The sequence below is a fragment of the Rhamphochromis longiceps genome, linkage group LG7, assembly GCF_057381845.1.
Source record: "Rhamphochromis longiceps isolate RC_006_pf linkage group LG7, R_longiceps_female_GT1.1, whole genome shotgun sequence".
Lineage (NCBI taxonomy): Eukaryota > Metazoa > Chordata > Actinopteri > Cichliformes > Cichlidae > Rhamphochromis > Rhamphochromis longiceps.
In genome coordinates, this window is record NC_140563.1 from 3,402,294 (window position 1) to 3,425,833 (window position 23,540).

Consider the following 23,540-nt stretch of genomic DNA (forward strand, 5'->3'; position numbering starts at 1 on the left):
TACACGTTAAAGCTGGTATAGACAACAAAAGTCCATTATGGCTAAAGTACGTTGTCACGGGAGACGTTGACCAATTGCAGATCTTTTCAAATCAGAACAGGACTCTGTTTTCAAACCACACGCCCCCCACTTGTAGAGCTCTACCAAAAAGGTAAATGGCACTAGAGCATAAGGTTTCAGTCACTATTCAAGCCACAGTGTCCGTTCCAAATAAAAGCTATTGTCGACTCCTACCTTGTCAGTAGGACTCCGGCATGTTTTGATTTGGCAAAGTTTTACACTGGATGCTCTTCCTGACACAACCCCAGATGGATTTGTGTCTCTGTGTGGTTCAGGTCCAACCCATCACTTGCTAAGCAAATCTGTAAACCTCTATACTAAGATGTCAGTCACAAAGGTTAAAGAGCCACCCTGTCACATAAACAGATACACCATTTCCTGGTTGTTTCTCCAACCTGTTTACTTTGTTTGGCTGGTTCATCTATCCAGACTGCTTAATATATCCACCCAAAAGAGCCATGGGAATCCATCGCTCCGTCATCCTGCAGCCATGCTGCTCCTGTAGGCCAGGTATTGCATCCTAGGAATGTCCCCTCCTGCTGTGCTGCAAACATCCAGGTCCTGTTCCTGCAAATGCCATCCGATTCAAACAGGCTTTGATGCTGTCCTTTGTTGAATTCTCCCAATTCTTTGAATCTTTGGGCTGAAGGAAGGACAATACTCGGTGTATAAATGCTCAATCAACAATCATTTATTTCCATACAATTCAACAATAAGAGCATTACAACGTCCGGACGGGAGAGATGCTACCAGAGGGTCAGGCACATGTCTCAAAATGGTGACGGGTTGCTCAGCTTTTTATAGTCTCTAGTGGCCCCCAGCTAGTCGTAAAAGCCAAAACATCACATTTTTCTCTGTTACAGCGCCTAAGTTATGACCTCGGCAGTTGTTTCTCTGCTTTCTGTAAGGTGGGGGTGTGGAATGTGGTCTATCTATCTCCCCTGTCTTTAGACACAGAGTCTCCTGCTTACAACCTTCTCTTCATGATTCAACACTTAAGCATGTCAAGAAAACAGTGTAACACATTCCCAGCAGATCAAGGATACAGAGTGATGCACATTTATCTAATGAACTAATATGTGAATATGTTCTGTTAACTCAAAAGTATAATGAGAACTAAACTACATACAGCTCACACACTCTATATTAAAGGGTATAATGTGATCTACAGCAGTATTCTAATTCAACTACTTTGATTACATATATAAGGTAACATATAATAACAGAATAATCTAATAATTCCCCCTTTTGATCTCTGAAAGAGATCACTTACAACATGCACTCCAGGGTCGCAAGGTCCAAGTTTTCTTGATCCTGAGGCCCTCTGTCCCCCTTTAACGGGTGGACCATATGTGGGATGACCTCTGTGTTCACGCAGTTCAGATGCAAGCAAAGTTAGATTTACAACCATAACAGCAGTTACAGATGACTCTCCCATCACTCCCCAGTTCTCCCACAGCTTTATTTTGGTGCTCCAGTTTTCCACTCCCATTTTAATGCCCCCTTATACCTTTCAAATGTACTTAGACTAGAACCTCTGTCTAAGGAGCTTTTAACCTTTATTTTTATTGCTGCAGCTACCAGTGTCTTCCAGTTGGGTGATTCTCAGCTTCTTTCTTCGACCTCCGGGGTTAGACCACCCTTTAGTCATTGCACAGTTCTGGGGATTATTCTGCCCCGATTTCAAACAAAGATCTGTGTGTTTTGGGTTCACCGGCGTGTCCCCCTTTTTGCCAAGAGCCTCTCGAACCTCGTTGGTCTGGTGTTCCTGGTTTTCGCCAACCCCTTCATGGTTATTGCTGTGTTTGTGGGATCCATCTTCTCCAGGAGCCCAAACGTCATGACACTTGACCCCAGTTGCTGTCTCGGCTGTCCCTACATCTGTCCCTGCTGTGAAGGGTCCTCACATCTCCGGGTCCCCGTCTGGTGTCTGTTCCTTTCTCTGCAAGAGACAGAAAACCAAAACACCTCTCTCCCTAGCCTTGATAATCTAATATTGTTATCCATTGTTCTTCTAATGATTCAAATTTGGTTTAAAATATTATGTTCAGAACCTATTCTAATCATAATCTATGTGTGTGTAAAAGAAATCAAAAATTAATGAACCATTTCTAAGTCTACCACATTATAAGCTTAAGTTTTACCATATCTAAATTATTAAACACACAAATAAAGTCATAAAATGTTCATAACACCATTGTTTGATGTTCGGACTCAACTCCCCCTTTTTGACACACTCCCATGTGTCAATTCATTGGAGCTAGACACTTAAAAGAGAAGGTTAGTGACATCATATCTGGTAACTGGTCCATCCAGAGCTGTAACATTTTGAAATGTACATACAACAAGCCAAACCACACCTTGGTCACACCAACCCTTTTCTGCCCCGAAGATGTCCAATGCCATCCTAGTATGGACTGTCAAAAGTGGCTTTAACGCTGACTATCCTGACAATCCATTTTATAACGTTTCCTGGTCAGATTTGCCAATCTCTGCACCAGGGTTTTAAACATTTCGCCATTTCCATTAGTTGTTATTTTATTTAGTTTCGACTCCAGATTTTCAATTTTTACCAGTTGTAATTAGTTTTTACCAATTCTTTGCTAGTTTAGTTTAGTTTTTATTTTCTGAAAATCCTTAGTTTCAATTTAGTTTTGTTTGTGTTTTGCAAAAATTAAGTGTAACAAAATCTCAGTTCCATCATATCAATCATGCTCTTCTGGTTATCCTTGGGTGTTGAGACTAATAACTATTAACTCTTGCCGCACCGTGTGGTCCTAATTTTGGTTGAAGTGAATTGATAATCTTTTGAAGGCGATTGTTTCACACCTTTATTTAGATGTCCCAGTCCTGTTGTCTCGGGATACATCACGCTGCCTTATCTGGGGTTAGCTGTTTTCTGGGGATGCGGGTTGAGTGGGTGAGCTCTTCAAGGAGGGGGAGTGTGCTCCCCCTGATGAGGTCTTCTAGGTAAGCTAGGTTAACCTTCTTGTGTGGGCTTTTCAAGTGCACTTTAAGGTTAGTGGGACTTTTAGTTTTATAAATGTCCCTCATGACCCCCTGATGACCCAGTATTTCATTTTTGCACACTGTAGTACACATTTTAGTTTTTGCTTGTAGCTCGCATACTCTACTTGCCACTCCTCTAATTCCTGATGTTTCTTAGAGAGGGCAACAGTACCTTTAAAATTATATCACATGTGTGGGGGTGTGGCCTTGCCAATTGTTTTGCCCACCTTTTCAAAATGGCTGGCGTGCCCACAAGCACATTTCATGGAAAAAGAAAGGTAAGCTTGATATTTACATTTAAAATGTTTTGTTAAACTCAGATTTTTATTTTATTCTTTTTGCAAGTACCCCTCCTCGGTGGCGAGAAACTGTTGGTGTGGTCAAGTGGGTGCTCTAGAAACAAACGCTCAGGACAGAACAGTTATCAGTCATGTACTTCCTACAAATTTTGCATATGTTTTATTCCATATTGATCCTCTGAGTGTAATGGTACATTTTAATTTGAATTTATCCAAACTAAACACAATATTTTCTTTATTTACTTTGCTCTTGTTCTTTTTCAGTACCACATCCTATCAAATGTCCCTGTCGATTATATTCTACATTTAATAACTTACTATTTCAAGTGAGAACCTAAATCACGTGGACCAATGTTTATTATTGCATATCTCTATTCTGAATGTGGCCAGTCATTCATAGGTATTGTTCAATTTTGGCGATTTTCCTCTATAAAATTTAATTGACTTTTTACAGTGGCCTGCTATGGTTAATAATAACATATTCCAGTCATGAGTGGTATCAAAAGTCTTCTCCACTGTAGCACTTGGCATTCCCAATAATATAACATGATACCTTAATCAAAACACAGCTAATATAGCACAGTTTTCTTAATGCAAACATCAGTAACTCAAAATCAGCAACCACAGTGTTAAGTCTGCAGTTCATACTTATGTGAAGCTAGAGTCTCCTCCTCCAGTCTCTCTTATCCTCCTGCTACTGAAAAAACAAAACAAAACAAAGCGAAGCATCCACCCTTCTCTTGTCGGCTGGGTGAATTGTTTATTGGCATTTACTAATCCTAAAGTGGGTGCAGTCATTGTCTCAGTATCAAGTCAGTCAAAGCTTTTAGTCGTCAGTCCATCACAGTCCATTCACATGCATACCTCCATACACATTCATACCAGATGTTGCTGATAATGGAGTCTCACGCGCAACCTATTCGAGCCTCCATCACCAGCAAGATGACGTCATCATTTTAAAGGAAAACAATTCCTTGTTGTTTTTTTGGGCCGGATTGACTCGGTGCAATCCTTTTAGACTCAGAACTTCTCAGTGTTCCCTATAAGTGAATTTCTCCCAAGCCAATTACAATCATGGAGAAGCACACTTTGCAACTGTTTTTGTAAGAATATTTTATAGCGCTTTAAATTTCAATCTTTCAGGCCTGGTTTAAAGAGCTGATTGTTAAATCATAAACTCACAAAATATCAACATATCACCACCGGTGGATCACACCTCTCAGATGTTTTTTCTCCAGTGCACTGTAACAAAAACGAAAACAGACATAACCAACAAAATACTACTAAAATAACACAAACTAGGGCCCGTTGCAGACATGTCAAGCATAAAACTATCCCTCTCTCGCTTACGAGAAAGAACACAAGCCAAAGCTCACTGATAAAATCAAGCTAGCGCTAAACAAAACCAAACAATCAACCAGAAATTCACAGGAACATTTTGCTTCCTGCCGGGACAATATTGTGTGGGAATGAGAACCTCAGGTGCCGTAACACCTTTTGTTCCTCCTTGAATTAAAACTCAATCACAGAAAATGCCGTACTCCGACCTAAAACTTACACTATTAATTCATCATTTTCACTCTGTGCCACTGTTCCTCATCAGGGCTGTGTGAAGCACAGCAAAGAATTCAGTCAAGGCCTTGAGCCATAAACAGACATCACGCACAGACATTGTTTTCATAACCAAACTTTTTTAGACCTTATTCCTAAAATCTACATAAATGCCCTCTGGGTGACATATAACACATTCTAAGTAATCAATGGCTCCTCATAAAAATTATGCATTGGGATGTTTGTGTGCAGCATTTTGCATATCAGCATAAGCAAAGCATTCTTCATTGCATCAGCGTGTATGTGTGTGTGCGTGTGGATCACTCTTCATTGCACAAGCGTGTGCATGTGTATGTGTGTGCATCACTTCTCAGTGAATCAACATTCCCGTGTGTGTGTGTGTGTGTGTGTGTGTGTGTGTGTGTGTGTGTGTGTGTGTGTGTGTGTGTGTGTCATTTCTCACTCACTCAACGAGTGCACGTGTTCATGTGTGTATTTCACTTCATTCTGAATCTGTGTGTTTGGAGACGTGTGTGTGTGTGTGTGTGTGTGTGTGTGTGTGTGTGTGTGTGTGTGTGTGTGTTCATCACTTTCCTGTTCTGGTGTTCTGGGTAAACCACTGCCTGAAGCATGGCCTGGGGTCCTGCCCCCCCTCCTTTTCAGTTTGTTTGCGACCATTGCTGCTGCTGCTGCTGCTGCTGCTCAAAATTCAGTCCGTCCTGGTTCTGACCCCAATTGGGGCAGTCCTTTCTCCAGTGTCGATGTTCACCGCAGGTGAAACCTGCATCTTCTTCTGTGTTTTTGTCCATTCTGAGGTGCCTTCTGTCCTCAGTTACTCCTCTTGTCTCGGTCACGCCCTTTTTCGCCACCCGATCATCCGTGTTGGTCCATCACTGTCCTGCACAGTGTGAATGCAAAGTTATCAAGGTCAGCATTCTTTCGCTCGGCCTTACTTTTCATTCGGGCTTGGCGGGCGTCTCGTCACAGCTCTGTCAGCTAACGCAGTCTGGGAATTTTCCCCCGTGTCAGCCTCGGCTTTCAGGGCCGGCAAAGCAGCCTGTAATTAAATATGTATAGAAAAAACAAAAACAAAACAAAACAAAAACAAACAAAAAACAAAAAACAAAAACAAACGAACAGGAAAATGTTGTTGTGTTGGCTGTGTTATTCAGAGGGGAGACAATGGGGCCAGGCCCTGTGTCAGCCTTCTCTCCCCCTTTTTTTGTTTTTTGTCTCCCGATATAATCAACTCCTAACCCACCAAGTTGACAGGACAACACCGGTATATGTTAAAATTCTTAAGATCATGTTTAAAAGCCCAAAAAGGAACTTTCTTTCATTCAGTAATCACTTTTATTAATCAATCAACAGAAAACATGTCACAATTTGAATCTTTTAACCACTAAATTTGTTGTGTCTTGCCTGGTTGGTTAGACCAGTGTTCCTTTTTTTTTTTTTTTTTTTTTTTTAGTTAAATTGTTGTCCTGCAACCCAGAGGGTTTCTTTGTCAGTAATGTATAGACTTCATCATTTAAGTATGTTAATTTTTCTTTAACCTTGCTGGAAAATCTTCACGTGTTCATGAGTGTAAGCTGTTTCTTCATTGCGTGTATGTGCATTTGTAGGCAGGCAGGTTAATTTTATCTTTTTCTCAAACTAGGCGTTACCTTAAAAGGAGCCTTTCTCTCAGATTTCTCTGCTTGTGTGTGTTTTTGTTTCACCTTTTTGTTGTGATGCTCCGGACGCCTTCCCAACCTCCACAAGTCCGTTGGCCCCAATTTTATGTGTTAAAACTTCTCTTAATTTCTCCTCTAATTCTCTCCTCGCTGCTGTCTTTTTCACAGCTGCTGATTCGTGCTGGGTGTGGTTCCCATTACCTATAATTTTGCTTCGGCCGCTGTGCTTGTGGGGGCAGTTGGTCCAGGTCCGCAGCTTCCTGTATCAACACACTAAGAGATTTATTTAATTTCATTTTCATCACTGTTAAACCGATAAGCAGGCAACACGCCTACCTTGACAGCGTAAACTGTACGCCAGTCTCCCAACACATTCCTCTCTGTACTCCTCCATAATTCTCCACTGCACACCTCTTACTATCTCTCCTTTTTATTTTTATTACACCACAGAGTAATACACCCAATTATGCCCGTCTATCTCTATGTGGCTCCAAATTCCCTCTTTATTTTAATTTCACACTCGTCAGGGGACAGGCACACAACAATTTCAACCACTGAAACGAGGAATTCAACCTTTTTATATTTCTTTACTAATCTAGACTCAACGTTTGTTCGCAAAATGTGTCTTGTTCTAGTCCGGAATAAATGTGAACCCGTGATTACACGGCCGTTCCAGTGTTATTTCCGTGGCTATGCGGGGGCCCTCACCTCCCCAAGTCACCACCTCGGCACCCGGACGACGCCGGTCCTGGCCACGCGTCCACGGACAGGAGGGTCGCCACTCCTAGGGCAAATGTTCCACAGGTACACTAGGCATCAACCTTTGATCCTAAAATGTGTATTTGCTCTAATGTCCTCCTAATCAAACACATCACATCACTGTGTTCACGCTTCACACTCCACACAAAAAACACACTCAGAGCGCGCCTCACTCCCACTCTCACTCAGTGCGCGCTTTACCCACAAGACAGCACCCAGAGCGCGCTTCGCAGCTTCACACACACTCTCTCACCCAGAGCGCGCTTTCACACTCACACACACAACACTTTTCCTCAGCGGGAATTTTACACAGAAACCTCTGAGCTCAACTATTAGATCTTCTTAAAGCACACTGCACCATAGACCAAAATACCCCTTTCTCTGCGCTTATGACCGCCACAACGGGGCAAAGTCGCATCATAAAAGTGATGCTTGCATCCCCGAAGTTATACCCGACATCATAAACCAGGTTTTGCTCTATGTACTTCTTGGCAAGTAAAATTTTACTTTGTTTTATGACCGCAGCCCTTAAAAAAAAAAACTCGACTGACGCCACAAACCACCGTCAAGCCTCTGTTCAATGTACTAAAATTAGCACCAACCACTACTGCACTTCACGGCCGCACCACCGGAACACGCCGTATCATAAACCAAACCTACGGACGTGTTTCGCTCTCGCGTTGCCAGCGTTCAACCGCACCGTGAAGCCAGCATCTGCTTTTCCTTAAATCAACTTCTATTTCATAGCCGGCAAGAGCCAGGACGTAACCGACACCATAAACAAACTTCAAACCTCGACTTCAATGTACTGAACTAATGGCCGTGTCTTCAGAAGAAATTCTAATGTATTATTGCTACAGAGGCCAGTATTAGACAAAATTAAATGTGGAAGGTAAAGTGGCTGCAACTAGTCCAACGTAGTATGTTATTAGTATCTCGGTAGAAGCAGTTTATTTAACACACTGGAATTCAGCCTCAACTTATGTTGTTAGTATCTTGCGCCAAAAACCAGACACCGACAAATTTACTGTGAAAATACATGTGACTCAGCGAACAGATTAATTTGGAAAGCCCAATATGCACATTTGGTATTTATAATACAACAGGCTGTGCTTACCTTTTTATTTTTGGACCGGTCCTCTGTTCACCTCGCCTCACGATCTCACCAAAGGTCAAATCTGCACCTCCTCAGCACACCAAAGATCCGGGTCACACGGCACCAAGTTGTTGAATTCTCCCAATTCTTTGAATCTTTGGGCTGAAGGAAGGACAATACTCGGTGTATAAATGCTCAATCAACAATCATTTATTTCCATACAATTCAACAATAAGAGCATTACAACGTCCGGACGGGAGAGATGCTACCAGAGGGTCAGGCACATGTCTCAAAATGGTGACGGGTTGCTCAGCTTTTTATAGTCTCTAGTGGCCCCCAGCTAGTCGTAAAAGCCAAAACATCACATTTTTTCTCTGTTACAGCGCCTAAGTTATGACCTCGGCAGTTGTTTCTCTGCTTTCTGTAAGGTGGGGGTGTGGAATGTGGTCTATCTATCTCCCCTGTCTTTAGACACAGAGTCTCCTGCTTACAACCTTCTCTTCATGATTCAACACTTAAGCATGTCAAGAAAACAGTGTAACACATTCCCAGCAGATCAAGGATACAGAGTGATGCACATTTATCTAATGAACTAATATGTGAATATGTTCTGTTAACTCAAAAGTATAATGAGAACTAAACTACATACAGCTCACACACTCTATATTAAAGGGTATAATGTGATCTACAGCAGTATTCTAATTCAACTACTTTGATTACATATATAAGGTAACATATAATAACAGAATAATCTAATACCTTGCACGTGAATGCTTGTGTGCGTCGAGTGTGTGTACATTGCTCTGTGAATGCTGACAGGCTGCCAGCTTGGGTATTGATCTGCAGCCGTTCCGGCTGGGGCCCAAAGGCCAGGCCGTATCATCTGTCAGTCACTGAGAAGGGCATTACAGCCGTACTGATCTTAGATCACAAATCCCACTCAAAGATAGAGAGGAGAAGGGGGTGGTGATGACGGCGGGCGTGACAGTGAGAGAAGAACGGCAGGAAGACGGTAAAATTGTGATATAAGAGATATGAATGTGACTGTGTGTGTGTCTGTTGCCATTTCTGTTCTGTGTTAAGGCTGCCCTCAATTCACTCCTCCACAGTCTTTGTTGGTTGAGACAAACAGATCTTCTTTAATGACCCGTGGGTGAAGACGAGCCTAAGCTCCTGACCTTTTCACCTTTGCGACCACCCACATGCTTTATCCATCCACACGCACACTTTGTCGCTGTCTCACCAAAGTGTCAGCACAATTACACAGTGCTCAGAGCACAGCACTGATACACCTCGACTAATTTACATGCACTTCAATAGCCATATACACATAATACACATTTACTTATTGCCCCAGGGACAAATAATAAACCATAATTATGTGTGGAAGATATCACAGCTGTGTTCATAATGGCTGTAAAATGACTTCAAAGGTTACAATATCAGTTGAGAGATAAGGGTGTGTATTAAGCTCATTTTTGTGTCTTTTTCTTTCATAAGACTTTAAGTCCCTGCGCTGTTTTGATCTTTTCCTAAATTCTGTTTTCTGTGGCTCCCTCCGTGTTCGCTTGCCGCTGGTATAAAATCTATCCATTATAATCGTGACTCGGATCAGTTTTGATTTCAAGTTGTCTGAAAGGCACCGAGCCCTGTGTGGGTTTTGTTTTGTAAGAGATAGACATCGCTGATTGTATTGACGAAATCCAAGGTCGCCACAACTAGTCTTGCATGACTCCGCTCCGCCGTGCTCCTTCACGGTGATTATTCCATTACTCTAAATCTTCTAAATCTGTTCCCACCACACATTTAGCACGCTGATGGGTCTCTGTGTGCCTTCAGTTTAAACGTTTCATGACAGCAGCCTAAGAATGTGGGAGCTGCTGCAACTCGTAAAGCAGGAGTGCCCATAATGGATAGACAGAGGCCCATTTGGATTTGTTTATCTGTTACCTTTTTATCCCTTTTAATGGACAATTGACCCGTCTCTGCACCGTCATAGTGCATTTTGTGCTGGGCTCAGCTGATGAATGTAAATCAGTGTTTAAATGTTGATATCTTTGCACAATCACTTTAATTTTGGTAAGCTGCTGTGTGGCTGCGTTACAAGAGATACTAGTTCCATTTGAGCTGGCACGTTATTCTTAATGAAGTAAAGCTTTTTCTAGAAATCACGGTGTTTAAAATTTTATTAGTTGGCAGGTTAATTTTATTCTAAACTACAAATACAAATTTTATTTGTCACATACACAGTACAACATATAGTGAACATGCAGTGAAATGCTTGACCTGAACTGAACTGAACTGTGGACAGGGAAACGTTCAAGAAATACGATCTGTTCGGCACTGCTAAAACTTCAGCAAACAATCATCATGTTGTGGAATCCTTAAGCGTAATGCTTTTTACTGTTGTGATATCAATTATGAACTAACCCATTCCAAAATGTCAATGTATGCCCAAGCTGCCCAAACTGACATTTATCAAGTGCCTCTGTGGTGTGACATCAACTTTGAGCTGACTAAATATTTAAAGGTGGTTTGATGAAGAGCTAACAGGCTTTAAATGCATCCATGCATCCAGGGCAGGGCAGGGCAGGGTCTGGGGACTGGGTCTATCCCAGTTTCCATCAGGTGAGAGGCAAAGTACGCCCTGGACAGTTGGCCAGTCTGTCGCTGGGCTGACAAGACTTTAAATTCAACAGTTTTTAGTCCTATTGCCAGATTTATCAAACACCTATGCAGTCTTCCTCTGCAAACATTTATGAAGGAATGTTTTTCCCGAAGAGCTCGCTGAATTCGATTGTGCTGTCAGTTCATGAAATGTCTTCCCTCCTACTAGATATTCTACAGTCAAGTGTGAGTGGCATCATTGCAAAGTGGAAGTGTTTAAGAAACACAGAAACTCAGCCATGAAGTCAAAGACCACACAGAGTTATAGTACTGAGACACTGGCTGCTAAGACACATAGTATGAGAAATTTTCCAACAGTCTGCTGACTCAGTAACTGCCGAATCTCAAACCTCCTGTGGCATTAACATCAGCTCAGAACTGTGTGCTGCAAGCTTCAAAGCGTGGCTGAACAGCTCTGTAGATGTCATATGAAGGTGACCCACCACTTTTGTCTGTACGCTGTGGGGTTTTTTTTTTTTTTGGTGCTTTCCTGTTATATATTTTGTTTCCCCCCCTAACGTGGAAGCTGGTCAACAAAACGAACGAAGGATCTGTTGAACTTTAGTTCAGTTTTGGAAGATTAAGGTGTTTTGCATGACTCATTGTTTTCCATAGCTCATGTAAATGATTTTTCAAGTGATGGATGTGGCTGTATACTGTAATTCAATATATTCCTACTGTATACGCCATCCTAATAACACTTCATGAGACAACTGAATGTGCATTAGCCTGCATGCCTATAATCACACGGAGTTTGTATTTTATATTCTTTGCACCTAGTTTAGTTTACATATCATCTCATGGCAGTCTATAATTCTTGTTTCCTGCTGTTCTACTGCTGTTCTACCTAATCAAACAAATTTCCCACGTGTGACAAAACAAATTTCCCACGTGTGGGACTAATAAAGGTTATCTTATCTTATCTTATCTTAATCATCTAATTAGCTGTAATAAAGGATGTGCTGTGTATCTGCAAAATAATTCTTCCAGATGTTCCGGATAACATCTGTGCTTTTGCGGGGAAAAAAAAAAAAGAATAACGAAAGGTCAATTTCTTTTGAAGCATATAACACATTTACACACAGAGTTACTGAATCAAAACCAGCTCTCGCTGGGAGATATCGACTGAAAACAATCCTAAAATGAGCTAGAACATTTTGTAAGAGCTTCACTAACCACTGAGGGATCAACAGAGATGACACAAATAGTCTTATTTGTTACAGACACACATGAGCACTGAGTATGATTTTTACACTTCATCACAATTTGGTTTTATAATGTGCTTGCTCATAAAATGTGTTTGAAAAAACATGTGGGTTGAATAGAGACCAGTTTTTAGGAGGCATCTCTAAAGCAATTAGTCGAGCAACATCTTGATACAGAAGCAAGCAGATCAACTCATTAGTGAAAAAATATCACAAAAGCAAGTGCTTGAAACAAGCTAATTAAAATTTAAAGTAAAAAAGTGAAAATCTTTCATCTTGGTTTTATCCCACTTCTCTTAAGCAAAATATATATCAAGACCTAATCTATCAGAGCTAGGCAACTGAGAGATTATAACTGGAAACCTAATTAGTTGCAGTTGATATAACATCAGCTCGATGTGGAGCTAAAATCAGTATCAGCACCATGAAGCCCTGTGCAGGAAAAGAAGCGAATGGGAGGAAAAAGGAGACAGTCATCAGATCTTCCAAATGAAACCTTCTCAGAGTGCAACCTGTTCCTCATTTGTCCAAATGTGTGTTGATGTTTTCCTCCTAATAGACATCATTAAGAAACAGCGTTTTCTTTAATACTGTAATGATGACTGCTTATCTACTCCTGTGTTCCTCTGTGCCACATTAAAAGTCGATCTCACTATGGCACAGAGGGCTTTATATGACTTTATAGACGACTGTATATGGCAGTGCAGAGGAGTAGCTGTGTGTGTTTGTGAAAAAGGAGGAGGAGAAATTTCATGGTGTCCAAACAGATCTGTGTGTCACCATGGTGAGGTGACGGGGCAGTCGCCACGGAGTCTGTGTGTATGTGCGCGCGTGTGTGTGTGATGCAGAGTGGTGTTTAATGGCTGGAAGGTTGAGTAAGGATTAATGTGAGATTTCAACCCAATGAGCCAGGGTATTTTTTTTCTGGCCTTGACAGGCATGGCCTCTGTCAAGGCCTAATGGCATGTGTGTGTATTTGTGTGTGTCTGCTAGAACATGTGACCATTCATCCTTTACAATATGATTCATGTCACTTCCCTGTAGCTGCGGGCCAGTCTACATGAAAAGCTTTTACTCCATGTTCCTTTTCCTTCCTGTTTCCTTTCCGGATTGTCATATCCACCCTAATCCTTTGACAATAGAAACCATATTCATAAATTTATCCTTTTGCTGGCACAAGCATCATCATTGTATCTAAATGTAATATTCAGTTTAGCTGATATAATCTTTTTTTTTATCAAATTCCATCCTGGAGAGAATGTTGACACTGTCCTGATTTGATATGCTGAAATTCTTTTAAACAACAGATTATGTGGTGTTATAGGTCTATGTCTGGTTTAATCTCTCCCTGCTTTGGAACTGTCTTTGTGTGTGTGTGTGTGTGTGTGTGTGTGTGTGTGTGTGTGTGTGTGTGTGTGTGTGTGTGTTGGGGTAGATTTGGAGCTACCGTGCTCTGAATCCCAGAGGGCTTCATACAGCACATGCAGATAGGCAGATGGGATGTTTTTAGTGATCCTGTTGAATATCATCACTAATGCCAGGGATGATCTGAGATCAGGGGTAACCTTTCACCTCAGAACCAGTCTGCGACAAAAGGAGGCTGACCTGGTTACTGTATTAGTTGTATTTAAAGGAAGCACATGACAGTCTATATAACTTGAGTGCTGTTATGAGTAGCAGATGTCCTCCTGGAGTTAGCAAATACATATTTAGTACCTATTGAAAGTGTTTTCCCTACAAGAAGATTCATAATTAATTTTGTTTTTTAAGTATTCTTACTTATTTCATTATATAGTAAAGGCATTTATACTTGGGCTGGAAGAAGATTAATGGTTACGACAAAATTTTATGGTTAAAGTTAGAGAAAGAAATGCAGGAATCACAGTTATTGCTTGCAGCATCATTTCAGAGACACATCAGTTGCATATTCACCCATACTGCACAAACTGATGCAAAGATGAATCTGCAGGAGTTGCAAGTTTATAATCTTGAGCAGAAAATCTGTGTTATCCTGAGGCCAAATATGATCCCGATAAATTATGAACGGAGTCAGCGGCTGAGCTACCCAAAACACGCAAAAACACTGTTTGGTATGTCTGCTTCTTGCTATCTTACAGGTAATTTTTACACAGCTGGTAAATTGGCTATTGAACGTCTACAAATGTGATTTGTAGTTATTTATGTTTTTTAAATACTGCAAGAGTAAAGTAATCAAGTCCTTATGCCAAGGCTGGAAATTAGGGGTCTGTTTTGGAGGTTGGTGCAGGACCATCATATAGAATACGGATGTGTTTCCTCAGGATATGGTATATCCCCGTCTAATGCCTGATATTAGCCTACACAGAGTCACAGACTCTCTTCCAAGTATGACTCGTAGGTAGGGATGAGTACCGGTATCCGGTGCCATCATGGCACCGGTTCTGTCATAAACGGTAGTAACCAGACCGAAAAGCAGCGCACATTTCGGTGCTTTATTTCGGTGCTTTTTTTTCCTGAGCTGTGATACACTTTAGATTCCAGCCAATCATTTTACGTTTCCGAGGATAGTAGGCGGGCCCAGGTATGTAGGTTCTTTTAGAGCAGAGCTACAGATTAAAAATGCCCAAAGCGAAGCGGTCAAAAGTCTGGCTGTACTTCACAGCAAAATATGCAAACTCAGCAGCAACAAGTGCTTTAAGCTGATACTGTGATACTGTCAAAGGAGGTAACACCTCCAATCTGATGAAACACCTGGAGACGTATAGCATTTTGTTAAAAGCCGAGAAATGCGCCGTATTTGATAGCTTGCTGTGAGACCTCACACCGAGCACATCTACTGCGGGTGTGGTGCCTGTTATCGGACCCGGAGTTAGCAACATCCCCCAAAAACACGAAGAGGAGAGTCCTGGCCCCTAGCCCTGCCAGTGTAGCAGAAATGATGAGGATGATGATGCAGCAGCAGCCGTTCTTCTCTGCGTGAGTAGCTTAATGTTGTTCGTGTGTAATTTACGTTGAGTACGCTAACTGCGTTATTACATTAATGCATGTAAGGTGAACTAGCAAACACCGACGTAGTTACATGCGGCTGTCTTCTTGTTTAATGGCAGATACTCCCTTCACCCTGGCCAAAAAGGCTAAAAGGACCAAAGAAAAAGTGGAAAACAGTTAAACGTGAGAGGTTTTTGGACAAAGTTTGTGTTTTTTTTCCATTGTTTAAGCACTGCTTCCAGCCAAGAGTGATGCCATATATGCCCCATAGCTGCAGAAAAGGCTAACATTGTTATCTTTTTACAAAAAACAGCTGAACATGAGAGGTTTTTGGACAAAGTTTGTGTTCTCCATTCTTTAAGCACCGGTTCGAGCACCGTTTAAGCACCGGCACCGGTTTGGCACCGGTATCGGATCAAACCTAAACGTTACCCATCCCTACTCGTGTCTGTCAGGCTCGTTCGGCTGTAGGGATTTTCTCTCTGTTTATGAAAAAGGAGATTATCTTCAATGTTTGCTTTGTGTCTTCTGTCGCTGCCCATTAGCCGCTGCAGTATATAAACATGTTTATATTACAGAACATATGAATTATGTTTTGTATGTTTTTACGTCTCTTCTGGCCCCATGAGAGAGAAAACAGCGATGAGGCTAAGGTATGATGCTTGTCCCTAGCAAGGCTTCTTTTGTCTGAAGATCATCTACTACCCAAGCCTTAAGAGGATTACAGCGTTATGACACTGAAGTGGAAGCAAAGTTATTATATCCTTCTGACAACAAACCTTCATTCCTCCACATAAGCAGACTACGAGCGCCTATGCATTACTGAGCACATATGTCACAAGAACCCGGTGCTTACGGTTCACCGCAGCCTCACCTTGCCTGTGATGTTTGATTTACGATCCATCTAAACTGATTTCCGTGCTGTGCAATCAGTGCTAGTCATGTGTTTAGCATTCTTTATGGGATATTTTGTTATTTAGATTTACGATGAAGCCACTGTTCCAAAGCCACCGCTCCATCTCTCCAGTGCACAACACATGAAGGTTCTTCTACCTCGTGTGTTTCTGTCACCTCTGTGTCCAACGCGCACACAGATACATTTGTTTGTGTTCGTGCAACCTTAGAGAGAAAAACAGGGAAGGTTTTTAAAGGGATATTAAAAAATGGTAGTGCACAAGTAAAAATGAATTGAAAAATGAAAGAGGCACGAGAAGGACAACCAGGTGGTGAGTTTGAGACTTTCCTCTACGTTTTGTGTACATGTCTGTACTCCAAATTGCCACGAGCTGCTACATAAATTGGAATGGAAACCACAGCTGGCCGTGATAAATCCCCTCTGATTTCTTTGTGGGAGAAGTTAGGAGGGGGGGATTTTTTTTTAAATCATACATTGCAGTTTTCCATGTGGACTTATAAGTTTCTACTTTCATATAACACCATTATTTGGCTCATGGCTTTCGAAAAAAAAGGGTAGGGTGGGGAGAGGGGGAAAAAAAACCCGGTATTTCTATAAATAATGGTTTGGTTTCTCCTTGGCAACCTTCGAGGCTGAGCACCTGGCATGTAGCACACCCTAAAGTGTCTTTAGAATTTATCTGGTCCTGCACCCAACAGTATTCATCACAATGTAAAACACTGTGCCTCTGCAATACATCATAATCGGACCACAGGGCCACCGTAAATCAAAAGTACAATGCCCTTGACGTCTGCACTTGGCCCATAAAACAGCATTTTTCTCTTCGTGCCCAGTGGATGGTGTGAGATCCGTGCTGACCATCCTGTGTGTGTGCGTGCATGTTTGGATGTGCCGTGTCTATATGGGAAGCTATAGGGAGTTTTGAGTGGAGTCCTGGATAATAAGCCCGCATTGTCTGTGTCTACATCTGTCTGAAACCTGACTGAACAGTGATTTATGATCTCTTCCGGCTCAGTGACTTTAGTCCAGATTCGGTCTGTGAGCTGTACAGTCAGTTATACTCTTCTACCAGGAGTATTTACATGTCACAGTTTCTGCCAGTATATTTTAAGCCTGGTGGTCTGTTAGGCCAAAGCCGACCCCCCATGCCAGGTCTGTGCTCCAGGGATTTTACATTTTTTTAAACTGTTAAATCAGCTGAGCTATACAAGTAAGAACCAGGCAAATGTTATGAGTGAACATTGTTTTTTTCCTGCTCAGTTATGTCCACAAATCAAGGTTGGCTAAATCATTTATATCCATATGTAAACAAAGTTGAATATGATTCAGTGCTTTCCTGCCGCTGTAAATATAAACACATTACTTTCCAACATCACAAGTTGGAAATGACTCCCTTTCCTCCCTTCACACAGAAGGAGAAAGCGAACCTATAACAGGCCTCTTCTGTCTGTGCCACCACGCCACACAGTTAGCACTGTTATAGTGGCTGTATAGTGCTGAATGAGTCATGTGCGACATTAAATTCTGCCGCAGCTCCTCTGGCAGAAACCTTTCAGGCGGTCAGATGTGTCTGTGATATTTAAATTGACGAGGCACGTAAGCAGATGTGTGCCAAATTCATTTTTGATGCAGGATGAGGGATTCATTTTAGCAGAAGTCTATTGCTGTATTAGCATTTAAGAGTGTAGAGAAAATGAATTTAACTTTTCGATTGACTTAACAGCAGGAAAACGATGGTGGTGGTCACATGTGTCCAGCTGGTTTCCACATATGTGCCTGTGCCTGCTGCACATCTAAGAGCAATTTATTCTCATCTTCTTTAATTTCCTGTTCTGTTTAAATATCTTGACTGAAATTTATAGTTTATGAATTCATGTTTTAGCACAGCAGGGCTTTTACCTTTAAGGAGAGTCAAAAGGTTTGGTTCTTTTGCGCTGTTTAACGAAACAGGAAGCATGAGTTAATTTTAAAACACACACAAAACGGAATATTCTCAGTATGCCGTGTCATTTGTATGCTTGGCGAGAGTTTGTTCTCTCTCTGGGGATTACAGAATAACTTCCACTAAACTCCTGTAGTTGTTGTCAGCCTGCTGAATAGCCCACAGAAGTACAAGCAGCTGAAAATCTGCAACAAGCAGAGGGTGCAGGAGCTTTGGCAGTGGATTAAACACAAAGCCTTGGGCACGCGGAATAAACTGCTCTAAATTGATTTGGGCCATGCTGTTTTTACTGAGAATGTTGCTAATTGCTTTTCATTAATGCAGTTCCATTGCCTATGTACTTGGTAATAGTTCAATAAACCTCTTTTAGACACAATGCTGATTCATTCGCTTAAAAATGCTGTTAGTAGTACCAGTTAAGAGGGTGTGTACACATTCAGCTGGTATAGCACTTCACTGATTCCAAGGTTGATTGTGCTGTTTTTGGCGTAAATACCCCGTGCTTTAGCAGCAGTACAGAGACATCAGTACAGGCAGAACTAAGAGGGGAAATCAGCTAGTTCACAGGGATAGCTGTTCGCTAACAACACTTGGATTTGGACCTCAGAAAAGAACATTTTCAGATTGATTTTTAAGGTTATTTTGAGAAGGATTGTTCCAAAGCACCAACATTTAACTATTAAACACAGATATAATACTGTCTGTTCGGCTTCTCATTCATAAAAATGTTTCAGACGACCACATAAAAGTTTAGCTGTTGTAAATCTGGGTGTGAAAACAAATTTAGCGTCAAGTGTGTTTTACCAATTGGAAAAATGAAAAACAGAGTGAGGGCTGCATCATTAAAGCAACGATGTGCTGTGACGGAAATAAAAGGGGAATAACAGACAGTGTTCAGCAGGGGATTTTACACTGCTGGGAACTACACAGCACGATCACCTGCAGTGTTGTGTGGAAAAACTGTAAGGCAGCGATTTGAGTGAGAAGATTATCTTGGAACAACAGAAGTGCTGAAGTTTGCCTGTCAATAAAATAGTGCATTGGTATGCGTTGATTATAAAGATGCGGGTGATTTGAGTAGGGCTGATTTTGGAGCTTTATGTTTAATTTATTCCTGTAATTATTTGGTGAAGGCTGCGAGGAATATTATCTGTCTTTGCAGAAATGTTGTTGGGAAAACTAATTTTGACCTGATAATGGCATTAAATGTTCACCTAAAGCAGTGCAGGTCTTCTTAATGAGGGCCCTCAATCTACCTAATACTTGTAAAAACACTCAAAACGTCACGGTGGCACTCGAGGGAAACCAGATCTCTCCTCACAGGATTGATCCTCTGAGGACCATGAATGGCTGTAAAAGTTTAATGGCAAAACCTCAAATATTTGTTAAGCTATACTAGTGTATGCCATGAAAATCCAAGCAGGAGAAGGCGACCGTGGCTCAGGAGTTGGGAGTTCGTCTTGTTCGCCTTGTAATCGGAAGGTTGCTGGTTCGAGCCCCGGCTCGGACAGTCTTGTGTCGTTGTGTCCTTGGGCAAGACACTTCACCTACCGCCCAGAAGGGCCGATGGCGCAATATGGCAGCCTCGCTTCTGTCAGTCTGCCCCAGGGCAGCTGTGGCTACAACTGTAGCTTGCCTCCACCAGTTTGTGGATGACTGGGTGTGTAAAGCGCTTTGGGGTCCCTAGGCGGGACTAGTAAAAGCGCTATACAAATACAGGCCATTTACCATTACTGGCATGAACAAGTCTCAAGCTTAACTCTCTAAATATGAGTTGACATCAAGCATGACCTGTGACTTCTTGGATATATGTGATTACATACATCCAAACAACCAGTCAGGTATTAGCTAGAGCAAAATGTAACCCTTTAGAAAATGGAGGTAAAATATCTAACATGTAGTTATTGCCGTATCAGAAATGCAATGTCAAAGAAACTTGTCAAAACTTTATATGTTGACAATTTAGAGATGTTGTATATCTATTGTATAATCTAGGGCTGCACAGTGAATGAATCCCAATCTTGGTTTCCCATTACTAAATGAGCATGATCTAGAGATGTTTACAGTGCATGCCAAAAGCAAATCAAGCTCTCTTTAAATCAGGAGTGTTTGTCTGCATGTGTCGACTGTTCTGTTCTGTTTTCTTTGTATCATTGTGGGGTCTTTACCTTAGAATACAAAGCACACTGGGACAACTGTTGTTTTGATTTGGTGCTATATAAATAAAACTGAATTGAATTGAAATGAATTGTTCCCTGTGTAACCGGTGTGATTCTGCGTTGTGTCTGATAAAAAAGGTAAAAGAAAGAAAGACCTCCAAGTAAATAATTTGCCCACTCCAGCTCCTCTCCCACAGGGGAATTGTAGAAAAAGGGGCTGGCATTTATTTTTACATTAAACATAAAATATGCATTTACACGTAACATATTTGACATAAGATAAAACAAAAACAACATGAAATCTGACATACCTGATAAAAAAGGTAAAAGAAAGAAAGACCTCCAAGTAAATAATTTGCCCACTCCAGCTCCTACGACCAAATACAGACAGTGGGGAAGAGGATTAGCTCAACCCACCACAGCTCCCAAGCTAGCAAGGAATACATATTCATGCTATCATTTATGGCGCCTAAAACACATTTATGACACACACATACTACACACTTATAACATCTTTACAAAAACAGGCTCAATAATGACAATAACTAAATTAAAATCGCAATCATAAACATCAGGGTGGTTAAATATGAATTATGTGTGCTTTAAGGTGCTGGAAAGAAATGACACCCACCTCTCCCACAGGGGAATTGTAGAAAAAGGGGAGAGGCAAAAGGGGTACACTGTATTTATAGTATTGCACCAAAGAAGAAGAAAAGAATGAGGAGGGGCTCTAACTGATAATGAACACAACTACAGGCTTGGAGGTCCTAAAAGTCAGGTATAAAAGGAGAAGTTTGGGGGTTTAGAACACATTTTGTGTAATTATAACAATGTTATTTATGACTCTGTTACATTCACCCCCCAAGAATTACACAAAATCCTAAAGGGTACACCAAAAAAAAAATATAAACCCACAATAACAGATACAGTGGCCTCAAACAAATTCACATCGCATATACAATGAATTAGATCAGCAACATAGCTTCCTCCAAGGAGGATAAGAGACCTGAGACCTGCTCGGCGCCTAGCAAGATCCCAGGACTTTCTATAGACAAAATGAGGTGCCATTTACACCACACAAAACAGGCCATAATATCTATGGGCGTCACTATCAGACTGCACAGACTGACAAAATACAATGAACTCTGTGCCTGCAATGAAAAACATACAGAAATAAGCAAATTCACACATCAATAACCGCTGCTTGAACAGGTTCAACACCAAGGAGTGTTTCAAGTTGAGCCATTGATTCAATCAAGCGACGAACTGGTTTAATGATTCTACCAAAACGTGTGGTAAGTCCTTGATCCACATCCACATTTTTGGGTTCAAGAGAATGAAAAGTGTGGGACGGGAAAGCAGCAGGGGAGCCTGGGGAGGCTCCATCACCAGCCAGCCCACCAAGATCAGAAACACCCATTATGGGAGGGGTCCCATGAACGCCATCTTCGACCGGGTCAGCGGCAGATTGCTGATGGATCCATGATAGTGTGCGGTCATCACACTCGCCAATGCTGGAGACGGAATCCACAGTCCAGGTGGCAGGAGGTACAGCTCCTGTGCCCCCAAAAGATGTCACAGACCCATCCAGGTCAGACTCAGCGGGGCCACTGACAACGCTCACAGCAGGATGTGCAGCATCGTCATTCAGTGTTGTGTCCAAGGGCAAAAAGTTAACTTGAAGGAGCAGGTTGCGATGCACCACACGCTCATGACCTTCTTTGTCTCTGATACGGCAGATGTGAAGAGCAGGATCCAAGTCAACTACCGTGTACACAACAGGTTCCCATTTGTCAGAGAGCTTCCTTTTTCCTCTGACTCCCTTGTTTGCCAACAACACCTGGTCCCCTAGTGAAAGAGGCAGACCCTTCACTTTTCTGTTGTACTGGTCAGACTGGTGTCTCTGCTCCATTGTGCTGTGTTCCTGGGCTCGGAGCATGGCAGAGCGCAGGTCATCCATCAGTGACTTGACATAGGTATCATAGTCACAAATGGTGTCATCATGAAGGACATCCCGAAACATGAGGTCAACTGGCAACCTTGGCACCCTCCCAAACATCAGGTAGAATGGCGCAAAGCCGGTGGTCTCGTGTGCCGTACAGTTATACACAAACGTCATGGACTGTATCATCTGCGGCCATTTCTGCTTACATCTGGGGGGGAGGGACCGTAACATGTTTCCAAGGGTGCGATTAAATCTCTCTGTGGTACCATTACCCATGGGGTGGTATGGTGAAGTGTGGGATTTGGCAACGCCACCCAAAACCAGAAGCTCTGCAAGCAGCTCACTCTCAAAACTAGCTCCCTGGTCAGAGTGAATGCGCTGAGGGAAGCCATACACACAGAAGAATCCATCCCAGAGCTTTTTAGCGACTCTCTTAGCTGTCTGATCCTGGCATTGGAATGCATGTGCTAATTTTGTGAAGTGGTCAGTAATCACAAGGACATCCACAGACTTGTTGTTGCTGTCCTCAGCTGACCAGAAGTCAATGCACACAAGTTCCAGTGGAGCACAGGTCTTAATGCTTTCCAACGGGGCCCTAGCTGCTGGCTCTGGGGTCTTGCTGAGAACACACCTGCGGCAATTTCTCACATGACCGCGCACATCCTTCTCCATATCATACCAGAAAAAACGCTGACGAGCCAAGGAGAGTGTGCGAGGTTGACCTTGATGACCAGCATTGTCGTGTATGCCAGACAGCACCACTTGTTTTAGGGAGTCAGGTACCACAAACTGGAATCTCTTGTGTTTGGTCAGTGGGTCCCTCACGACTCTGTAGAGGACACCATTGAGGAATGTGAGCTTATCCCATTGTTTCAGGAGCCGCAACGTATGTTGGTTCTCATGACAGCGCTCACGTCTGGAGGGTCTGCGCTTACGCTCAACATAGCGGGCTACTCTGGAGATCACAGGATCCCCTGTTTGATGAGACAGGAGATCAGCACGGGACAGCGCATGAGTAACATCACAGTCAGGTGGACTGATGGAGGTTAGGTGACCAGCGAGGGATGTTGCACGCTGGCGAGAAGCAGACTCCCACTCACAGAGCGAAGACATGAGAGAAGACACGTCATCAGTTGACAGAGACACATCAAGCACAGCAGAGGGTGGAGCACTGCGTATCGATTGAGGTTGACAGGTCAAACGGAAGGCATCTTGGACACTGGCATCTTTCACACCACTGACTTGCTCTAGCAGCTCAAAGTAGGGCTCCGACAGGAGCCGCTGGGCCA

General features: G+C 42.3%; 1 protein-coding gene and 1 long non-coding RNA gene across 3 annotated transcripts in view; one reads left to right on the top strand and one right to left on the bottom strand.

Moving 5' to 3' along the window:
- The window catches only part of tspan9a (tetraspanin 9a), a 232,354-nt gene that overhangs the window by 52,593 nt on the left and 156,221 nt on the right, over positions 1-23,540 (top strand). The gene's annotated exons all lie outside the window — the stretch shown is intronic.
- On the bottom strand, positions 6,070-9,129 carry LOC146664518 (uncharacterized). The gene is made up of 2 exons (XR_014912482.1): positions 8,394-9,129; positions 6,070-7,168 (listed from the first exon to the last, which is right to left on the bottom strand). It is a non-coding gene; the product is annotated as an uncharacterized LOC146664518 (long non-coding RNA).